This window comes from Ambystoma mexicanum, chromosome 5p (assembly GCF_040938575.1).
Source record: "Ambystoma mexicanum isolate Mex_15411 chromosome 5p, UKY_AmexF1_1, whole genome shotgun sequence".
NCBI classification, from domain to species: domain Eukaryota; kingdom Metazoa; phylum Chordata; class Amphibia; order Caudata; family Ambystomatidae; genus Ambystoma; species Ambystoma mexicanum.
Window position 1 is genome coordinate 38,212,542 of NC_090930.1, and position 12,465 is coordinate 38,225,006.

Genomic DNA, 12,465 nt, shown 5'->3' on the forward strand with positions numbered 1-12,465 from the left:
GCCATTTTTCACATTTAGATAGAATCATGAAGATTAGCTATGTGTCACATTTAGATAGAATCTTGAAGATTAACCATGCGTCACATTCAGATAGAATTGTGAAAATTAGCCATGCGTCAAATTTGATAGAACTGTGAAGATTAACAATGCATCACATTCATATAGAATCGTGAAGATTAGCCATATGTCTAATTTACATAGAATCGTGAAGATTAGCCATGTGTCACATTCAGATAGAATATTGAAGATTAACCATTTTTCACATTTAGATAGAATCATGAAGATTAGCCATGTATCATATTTAGATAGAATCTTGAGGATAGCCATGCGTCACCATTAGATAGAATTGTGAAGATAAACCATGTGTCACATTCAGATAGAATCATGATGATTGGCCATGTGTCACATTTAGATAGAATATTGAAGATTAGCCATTTTTCACATTTAGATAGAATCATGAACATTAGCTATGTGTCACATTTAGATATAATCTTGAAGATTAGCCACGCATCACATTCATATAGAATCGTGAAGATTAGCCATGTGTCACATTTATATGGAATCATGAAGATTAGCCATGTGTCACATTTAGATAGAATTGTGAAGATTAAGCATGCCTCACATGCAGACAGAATCGTGAAGATACGCCATGTGTCACATTTAGATAGAATTGGAAAGATCAGCCTTGTGTCACATTTAGATAGAATTGTGAAGATTAGCCATGTGTCACATTTAGATAGAATCGTTCAAATTAGCCATGCGTCACATTTAGATAGAATTGTGAAGATTAATGATGTGTCACATTTAGATAGAATTGTGAAGATTAGCGTTGCCTCACATTAAATTAGTGAAGATTAGTTATGTGTCACATTTACATGGAATCGTGAAGATTAGTAATGCGTCACATTTAGATAGATTTGTCAAGATTAGCCTTATGTCATATTCAGATAGATTTGTGAAGATTAGCCATGCGTCACATTTACATAGAATCATGAAGATTAGCCATGTGTCACATTTAGATAGAATCTTGAAGATTAGCCATGCGTCATATTTAGATAGAATTGTAAAGATAAACAATGTGTCGTGTCACATTCAAATAGAATTGTGAAGAATAGCCATGCGTCACATTTAGATAGAATTGTGAAGATTAACCGTGCATCAAATTCATATAAATTCGTGAATATTAGCCAAGCGTCACATTTATATAGATTTGTGAAGATTAGCCATGTGTCTAATTTACATAGAATCGTGAAGATTAGCCAAGTGTCATACTTAGATAGAATATTGATGATTAGCCCTTTTTAACATTTAGATAGAATCATGAAGATTACCCATGTGTCACATTTAGATAGAATCTTGAAGATAGCCATGAGTCACATTCAGATACAATTGTGAAGATAAACCATGTGTCGTGTCACATTCATATAGAATCGTGAAGATTAGCCATGCATCAAATTTAGATAGAATCGTGACGATTAGCCATGTGTCACATTTAGATAGAATTGTGAAGATTAGCCTTGCCTCACATTGAATTAGTGAAGATTAGTCATGTGTCACATTTACATGGAATAGTGAAGGTTAGTAATGTGTCACATTTAGATAGAATCAGGAAGATTAGCCATGTGTCACATTCAGATAGATTTGTGAAGATTAGCCTTCCGTCATATTTACATAGATTTGTGAAGATTAGCCATGCGTCACATTTACATAGAAACGTGAAGATTAGCCATGTGTCACATTTAGATAGAATTGTGAAGATAAACCATGTGTCGTGTCACATTCATATATAATCGTGAAGATTAGCCATGCATCACATTCATATAGAATCGTGAAGATTAGCCATATGTCTAATTTACATAGAATCGTATAGATTAGCCATGTCTCACATTTAGATAGAATAGTGAAGATTAGCCATGTGTCACATTTAGATAGAATATTGAAGATTAGCCATTTTTCACATTTAGATAGAATCATGAAGATTAGCCATGTGTCACATTTAGATAGAATCTTGACGATAGCCATGCGTCACCTTTAGATAGAATTGTGAAGACTAACCATGCATCACATTCATATAGAATCATGAAGATTAGCCATGTGTCTAATTTACATAGAATCGTGAAGATTAGCCGTGTGTCACATTTAGATTTTTTATTGTGAAGATTAGCCATGTGTCACATTCATATAGAATCGTGAAGATTAGCCATGCATCACATTTAGATAGAATTGTGAAGATTAACCATGTGTCACATTTACATAGAATCGTGAAGATTAGCCATGTGTCACATTTAGATAGAATCATGATGATTAGCCATGTGTCACATTTAGATAGAATATTGAAGATTAGCCATTTTTCACATTTAGATAGAATCATGAAGATTAGCTATGTGTCACATTTAGATTGAATCTTGAAGATTAGCCATGCATCACATTTAGATAGAATTGTGAAGATTAACCATGCATCACATTCATATAGAATCATGAAGATTAGCCATGTGTCTAATTTACATAGAATCGTGAAGATTAGCCGTGTGTCACATTTAGATTTTTTATTGTGAAGATTAGCCATGTGTCACATTTAGATTTTTTATTGTGAAGATTAGCCATGTGTCACATTTAGATAGAATCGTGATGATTAGCCATGTGTCACATTTAGATAGAATATTGAAGATTAGCCATTTTTCACCTTTAGATAGAATCATGAAGATTAGCTATGTGTCACATTTAGATAGAATCTTGAAGATTAACCATGCGTCACATTCAGATAGAATTGTGAAGATTAGCCATGCGTCAAATTTGATAGAACTGTGAAGATTAACAATGCATCACATTCATATAGAATCATGAAGATTAGCCATATGTCTAATTTACATAGAATCGTATAGATTAGCCATGTCTCACATTCATATAGAATCGTGAAGATTAGCCATGTATCACATTTAGATAGAATTGTGAAGATTAACCATTTGTCACATTTATATAGAATCGTGAAGATTAGCCATCTGTCACATTTAGATAGAATCATGATGATTGGCCATGTGTCACATTTAGATAGAATATTGAAGATTAGCCATTTTTCACATTTAGATAGAATCATGAACATTAGCTATGTGTCACATTTAGATATAATCTTGAAGATTAGCCATGCATTACATTCATATAGAATTGTGAAGATTAGCCATGTGTCACATGTATATGGAATCGTGAACTTTAGCCATGTGACACAGTTAGATAGAATCATGAAGATTAGCCATGTGTCACATTTAGATAGAATTGTGAAGACTAACCATGCATCACATTCATATAGAATCATGAAGATTAGCCATGTGTCTAATTTACATAGAATCGTGAAGATTAGCCGTGTGTCACATTTAGATTTTTTATTGTGAAGATTAGCCATGTGTCACATTCATATAGAATCGTGAAGATTAGCCATGCATCACATTTAGATAGAATTGTGAAGATTAACCATGTGTCACATTTACATAGAATCGTGAAGATTAGCCATGTGTCACATTTAGATAGAATCATGATGATTAGCCATGTGTCACATTTAGATAGAATATTGAAGATTAGCCATTTTTCACATTTAGATAGAATCATGAAGATTAGCTATGTGTCACATTTAGATTGAATCTTGAAGATTAGCCATGCATCACATTTAGATAGAATTGTGAAGATTAACCATGCATCACATTCATATAGAATCATGAAGATTAGCCATGTGTCTAATTTACATAGAATCGTGAAGATTAGCCGTGTGTCACATTTAGATTTTTTATTGTGAAGATTAGCCATGTGTCACATTTAGATTTTTTATTGTGAAGATTAGCCATGTGTCACATTTAGATAGAATCGTGATGATTAGCCATGTGTCACATTTAGATAGAATATTGAAGATTAGCCATTTTTCAACTTTAGATAGAATCATGAAGATTAGCTATGTGTCACATTTAGATAGAATCTTGAAGATTAACCATGCGTCACATTCAGATAGAATTGTGAAGATTAGCCATGCGTCAAATTTGATAGAACTGTGAAGATTAACAATGCATCACATTCATATAGAATCATGAAGATTAGCCATATGTCTAATTTACATAGAATCGTATAGATTAGCCATGTCTCACATTCATATAGAATCGTGAAGATTAGCCATGTATCACATTTAGATAGAATTGTGAAGATTAACCATTTGTCACATTTATATAGAATCGTGAAGATTAGCCATCTGTCACATTTAGATAGAATCATGATGATTGGCCATGTGTCACATTTAGATAGAATATTGAAGATTAGCCATTTTTCACATTTAGATAGAATCATGAACATTAGCTATGTGTCACATTTAGATATAATCTTGAAGATTAGCCATGCATTACATTCATATAGAATTGTGAAGATTAGCCATGTGTCACATGTATATGGAATCGTGAAGTTTAGCCATGTGACACAGTTAGATAGAATCATGAAGATTAGCCATGTGTCACATTTAGATAGAATTGTGAAGATTAAGCATGCCTCACATGCAGACAGAATCGTGAAGATACGCCATGTGTCACATTTAGATAGAATTGTGAAGATTAGCCATGTGTCACATTTACATGGAATCGTGAAGATTAGTAATGCCTCACATTTAGATAGATTTGTGAAGATTAGCCTTATGTCATATTCAGATAGATTTTTGAAGATTAGCCTGCGTCACATTTACATAGAATCGTGAAGATTAGCCATGTGTCACATTTAGATAGAATTGTGAAGATAAACAATGTGTCGTGTCACATTCATATAGAATCATGAAGATTAGCCATGCGTCACATTTAGATAGAATTGTGAAGATTAACCGTGCATCACATTCATATAGAATCGTGAATATTAGACATGCGTCACATTTATATAGATTTGTGAAGATTAGCCATGTGTCTAATTTACATAGAATCGTGAAGATTAGCCAAGTGTCATATTTAGATAGAATATTGAAGATTAGCCCTTTTTCACATTTAGATAGAATCATGAAGATTAGCCTTGCGTCATAGTCAGATAGGTTTGTGAAGATTAGCCATGTGTCACATTTACATAGAATTGTGAAGATTAGCCATGTGTCACATTCAGATAGATTTGTGAAGATTAGCCTTGCGTCATATTCAGATAGATTTGTGAAGATTAGCCATGTGTCACATTTACATAGAATCGTGAACATTAGCCATGTGTCACATTCAGATAGAATCTTGAATATAGCCATGCGTCACATTTAGATAGAATTGATAAACCATGTGTCGTGTCACATTAAAATATAGAATCGTGAAGATTAGCCATGCGTCACATTTAGATAGAATCATGAAGATTAGCCATGTGTCTAATTTACATAGAATCGTGAAGATTAGCCGTGTGTCATGTTTAGATTTTTTATTGTGAAGATTAGCCATGTGTCACATTTAGATTTTTATTGTGAAGATTAGCCATGTGTCACATTTAGATAGAATCATGAAGATTAGCCATGTGTCACATTTAGATTTTTTATTGTGAAGATTAGCTATGTGTCACATTTAGATAGAATCTTGAAGATTAACCATGCATCACATTCAGATAGAATTGTGAAAATTAGCCATGCGTCAAATTTGATAGAATTGTGAAGATTAACAATGCATCACATTCATATAGAATCGTGAAGATTAGCCATATGTCTAATTTACATAGAATCGTATAGATTAGCCATGTCTCACATTCATATAGAATCGTGAAGATTAGCCATGCATCACATTTAGATAGAATTGTGAAGATTAACCATGTGTCACATTTACATAGAATCGTGAAGATTAGCCATGTGTCACATTTAGATTGAATCTTGAAGATTAGCCATGCATCACATTTAGATAGAATTGTGAAGATTAACCATGCATCACATTCATATAGAATCATGAAGATTAGCCATGTGTCTAATTTACATAGAATCGTGAAGATTAGCCGTGTGTCACATTTAGATTTTTTATTGTGAAGATTAGCCATGTGTCACATTTAGATTTTATATTGTGAAGATTAGCCATGTGTCACATTTAGATAGAATCGTGATGATTAGCCATGTGTCACATTTAGATAGAATATTGAAGATTAGCCATTTTTCACCTTTAGATAAAATCATGAAGATTAGCTATGTGTCACATTTAGATAGAATCTTGAAGATTAACCATGCGTCACATTCAGATAGAATTGTGAAGATTAGCCATGCGTCAAATTTGATAGAAGTGTGAAGATTAACAATGCATCACATTCATATAGAATCATGAAGATTAGCCATATGTCTAATTTACATAGAATCGTATAGATTAGCCATGTCTCACATTTAGATACAATCATGAAGATTAGCCATGTGTCACATTTAGATAGAATCTTGAAGATAGCCATGCGTCACCTTTAGATAGAATTGTGAAGATAAACCATGTGTCGTGTCACATTCATATAGAATCGTGAAGATTAGCCATGCATCACATTTAGATAGAATATTGAAGATTAGCCATTTTTCACATTTAGATAGAATCGTGAAGATTAGCCATGTGTCACATTTAGATTTTTTATTGTGAAGATTAGCTATGTGTCACATTTAGATAGAATCATGAACATTAGCTATGTGTCACATTTAGATATAATCTTGAAGATTAGCCATGCATCACATTCATATAGAATCATGAAGATTAGCCATGTGTCACATATATATGGAATCGTGAAGTTTAGCCATGTGACACAGTTAGATAGAATCATGAAGATTAGCCATGTGTCACATTTAGATAGAATTGTGAAGATTAAGCATGCCTCACATGCAGACAGAATCGTGAAGATACGCCATGTGTCACATTTAGATAGAATTGTGAAGATTAGCCATGTGTCACATTTACATGGAATCGTGAAGATTAGTAATGCGTCACATTTAGATAGATTTGTGAAGATTAGCCTTATGTCATATTCAGATAGATTTGTGAAGATTAGCCATGCGCCACATTTACATAGAATCGTGAAGATTAGCCATGTGTCACATTTAGATAGAATATTGAAGATTAGCCATTTTTCACATTTAGATAGAATCGTGAAGATTAGCCATGTGTCACATTTAGATTTTTTATTGTGAAGATTAGCTATGTGTCACATTTAGATAGAATCTTGAAGATTAACCATGCGTCACATTCAGATAGAATTGTGAAAATTAGCCATGCATCAAATTTGATAGATTGGTGAAGATTAACAATGCATCACATTCATATAGAATCGTGAAGATTAGCCATATGTCTAATTTACATAGAATCGTATAGATTAGCCATGTCTCACATTTAGATAGAATTGTGAAGATTAACCATGCATCACATTCATATAGAATCATGAAGATTAGCCATGTGTCTAATTTACATAGAATCGTGAAGATTAGCCGTGTGTCACATTTAGATTTTTTATTGTGACGATTAGCCATGTGTCACATTCATATAGAATCGTGAAGATTAGCCATGCATCACATTTAGATAGAATTGTGAAGATTAACCATGTGTCACATTTACATAGAATCGTGAAGATTAGCCATGTGTCACATTTAGATTGAATCTTGAAGATTAGCCATGCATCACATTTAGATAGAATTGTGAAGATTAACCATGCATCACATTCATATAGAATCATGAAGATTAGCCATGTGTCTAATTTACATAGAATCGTGAAGATTAGCCGTGTGCCACATTTAGATTTTTTATTGTGAAGATTAGCCATGTGTCACATTTAGATTTTATATTGTGAAGATTAGCCATGTGTCACATTTAGATAGAATCGTGATGATTAGCCATGTGTCACATTTAGATAGAATATTGAAGATTAGCCATTTTTCACCTTTAGATAAAATCATGAAGATTAGCTATGTGTCACATTTAGATAGAATCTTGAAGATTAACCATGCGTCACATTCAGATAGAATTGTGAAGATTAGCCATGCGTCAAATTTGATAGAAGTGTGAAGATTAACAATGCATCACATTCATATAGAATCATGAAGATTAGCCATATGTCTAATTTACATAGAATCGTATAGATTAGCCATGTCTCACATTTAGATAGAATCATGAAGATTAGCCATGTGTCACATTTAGATAGAATCTTGAAGATAGCCATGCGTCACCTTTAGATAGATTTGTGAAGATAAACCATGTGTCGTGTCACATTCATATAGAATCGTGAAGATTAGCCATGCATCACATTTAGATAGAATCATGAACATTAGCTATGTGTCACATTTAGATATAATCTTGAAGATTAGCCATGCATCACATTCATATAGAATCATGAAGATTAGCCATGTGTCACATGTATATGGAATCGTGAAGTTTAGCCATGTGACACAGTTAGATAGAATCATGAAGATTAGCCATGTGTCACATTTAGATAGAATTGTGAAGATTAGCCATGTGTCACATTTACATGGAATCGTGAAGATTAGTAATGCGTCACATTTAGATAGATTTGTGAAGATTAGCCTTATGTCATATTCAGATAGATTTGTGAAGATTAGCCATGCGCCACATTTACATAGAATCGTGAAGATTAGCCATGTGTCACATTTAGATAGAATTGTGAAGATAAACAATGTGTCGTGTCACATTCATATAGAATCGTGAAGATTAGCCATGCGTCACATTTAGATAGAATTGTGAAGATTAACCGTGCATCACATTCATATAGAATCGTGAATATTAGCCATGCGTCACATTTATATAGATTTGTGAAGATTAGCCATGTGTCTAATTTACATAGAATCGTGAAGATTAGCCAAGTGTCATATTTAGATAGAATATTGAAGATTAGCCCTTTTTCACATTTAGATAGAATCATGAAGAGTAGCCTTGCATCATATTCAGATAGATTTGTGAAGATTAGCCATGTGTCACATTTACATAGAATTGTGAAGATTAGTAATGCGTCACATTTAGATAGAATGAGGAAGGTTAGCCATGTGTCACATTCAGATAGATTTGTCAAGATTAGCCTCGCGTCATATTCAGATATATTTGTGAAGATTAGCCATGTGTCACATTCAGATAGAATCTTGAATATAGCCATGCGTCACATTAAGATAGAATTGATAAACCATGTGTCGTGTCACATTAAAATATAGAATCGTGAAGATTAGCCATGCGTCACATTTAGATAGAATTGTGAAGATTAACTATGTGTCAGATTCATATAGAATATTGAAGATTAGCCATGTGTCACATTTAGATAGAATCGTTCAAATTAGCCATGCGTCACATTTAGATAGAATTGTGAAGATTAACAATGTGTCACATTTAGATAGAATTGTGAAGATTAGCCTTGCCTCACATTAAATTAGTGAAGATTAGTCATGTGTCACATTTACATGGAATCGTGAAGATTAGTAATGCGTCGCATTTAGATAGAATGAGGAAGATTAGCCATATGTCACATTCAGATAGATTTGTGAAGATTAGCCTTGCGTCATATTCCGATAGATTTGTGAAGGTTAGCCATGCTTCACATTTACATAGAATCGTGAAGATTAGCCATGTGTCACATTTAGATAAAATCTTGAAGATAGCCATGAGTCACATTTAGATACAATTTTGAAGATAAACCATGTGTCGTGTCACATTCATATAGAATCGTGAAGATTAGCCATGCATCACATTTAGATAGAATTGTGAAGATTAACCATGCATCACATTCATATAGAATCGTGAAGATTAGCCATGTGTCTAATTTACAAAGAATCGTGAAGATTAGCCATGTGTCACATTTAGATAGAATATTGAAGATTAGCTATTTTTCACATTTAGATATAATCATGAAGATTAGTTATGTGTCACAGTTAGATAGAATCGTTAAAATTAGCCATGCGTCACATTTAGATAGAATTGTGAAGATTAGCCATGTGTCACATTTAGATAGAATTGTGAAGATTAGCCTTGCCTCACATTAAATTAGTGAAGATTAGTCATGTGTCACATTTACATGGAATCGTGAAGATTAGTAATGTGTCACATTTAGATAGAATCAGGAAGATTAGCCATGTGTCACATACAGATAGATTTGTGAAGATTAGCCTTGCGTCATATTCACATAGATTTGTGAAGATTAGCCATGCGTCACATTTACATAGAATCGTGAAGATTAGCCATGTGTCACATTTATATAGAATCTTGAAGATAGCCATGCGTCACATTTAGATAGAATCGTGATGATTAGCCATGTGTCACATTTAGATAGAATATTGAAGATTAGCCATTTTTCACCTTTAGATAAAATCATGAAGATTAGCTATGTGTCACATTTAGATAGAATCTTGAAGATTAACCATGCGTCACATTCAGATAGAATTGTGAAGATTAGCCATGCGTCAAATTTGATAGAAGTGTGAAGATTAACAATGCATCACATTCATATAGAATCATGAAGATTAGCCATATGTCTAATTTACATAGAATCGTATAGATTAACCATGTCTCACATTTAGATAGAATCATGAAGATTAGCCATGTGTCACATTTAGATAGAATCTTGAAGATAGCCATGCGTCACCTTCAGATAGAATTGTGAAGATAAACCATGTGTCGTGTCACATTCATATAGAATTGTGAAGATTAGCCATGCATCACATTTAGATAGAATCATGAACATTAGCTATGTGTCACATTTAGATATAATCTTGAAGATTAGCCATGCATCACATTCATATAGAATCATGAAGATTAGCCATGTGTCACATGTATATGGAATCGTGAAGTTTAGCCATGTGACACAGTTAGATAGAATCATGAAGATTAGCCATGTGTCACATTTAGATAGAATTGTGAAGATTAAGCATGCCTCACATGCAGACAGAATCGTGAAGATACGCCATGTGTCACATTTAGATAGAATTGTGAAGATTAGCCATGTGTCACATTTACATGGAATCGTGAAGATTAGTAATGCGTCACATTTAGATAGATTTGTGAAGATTAGCCTTATGTCATATTCAGATAGATTTGTGAAGATTAGCCATGCGCCACATTTACATAGAATCGTGAAGATTAGCCATGTGTCACATTTAGATAGAATATTGAAGATTAGCCATTTTTCACATTTAGATAGAATCGTGAAGATTAGCCATGTGTCACATTTAGATTTTTTATTGTGAAGATTAGCTATGTGTCACATTTAGATAGAATCTTGAAGATTAACCATGCGTCACATTCAGATAGAATTGTGAAAATTAGCCATGCGTCAAATTTGATAGATTGGTGAAGATTAACAATGCATCACATTCATATAGAATCGTGAAGATTAGCCATATGTCTAATTTACATAGAATCATATAGATTAGCCATGTCTCACATTTAGATAGAATTGTGAAGATTAACCATGCATCACATTCATATAGAATCATGAAGATTAGCCATGTGTCTAATTTACATAGAATCGTGAAGATTAGCCGTGTGTCACATTTAGATTTTTTATTGTGACGATTAGCCATGTGTCACATTCATATAGAATCGTGAAGATTAGCCATGCATCACATTTAGATAGAATTGTGAAGATTAACCATGTGTCACATTTACATAGAATCGTGAAGATTAGCCATGTGTCACATTTAGATTGAATCTTGAAGATTAGCCATGCATCACATTTAGATAGAATTGTGAAGATTAACCATGCATCACATTCATATAGAATCATGAAGATTAGCCATGTGTCTAATTTACATAGAATCGTGAAGATTAGCCGTGTGTCACATTTAGATTTTTTATTGTGAAGATTAGCCATGTGTCACATTTAGATTTTATATTGTGATGATTAGCCATGTGTCACATTTAGATAGAATATTGAAGATTAGCCATTTTTCACCTTTAGATAAAATCATGAAGATTAGCTATGTGTCACATTTAGATAGAATCTTGAAGATTAACCATGCGTCACATTCAGATAGAATTGTGAAGATTAGCCATGCGTCAAATTTGATAGAAGTGTGAAGATTAACAATGCATCACATTCATATAGAATCATGAAGATTAGCCATATGTCTAATTTACATAGAATCGTATAGATTAGCCATGTCTCACATTTAGATAGAATCATGAAGATTAGCCATGTGTCACATTTAGATAGAATCTTGAAGATAGCCATGCGTCACCTTTAGATAGAATTGTGAAGATAAACCATGTGTTGTGTCACATTCATATAGAATCGTGAAGATTAGCCATGCATCACATTTAGATAGAATCATGAACATTAGCTATGTGTCACATTTAGATATAATCTTGAAGATTAGCCATGCATCACATTCATATAGAATCATGAAGATTAGCCATGTGTCACATGTATATGGAATCGTGAAGTTTAGCCATGTGACACAGTTAGATAGAATCATGAAGATTAGCCATGTGTCACATTTAGATAGAATTGTGAAGATTAGCCATGTGTCACATTTACATGGAATCGTGA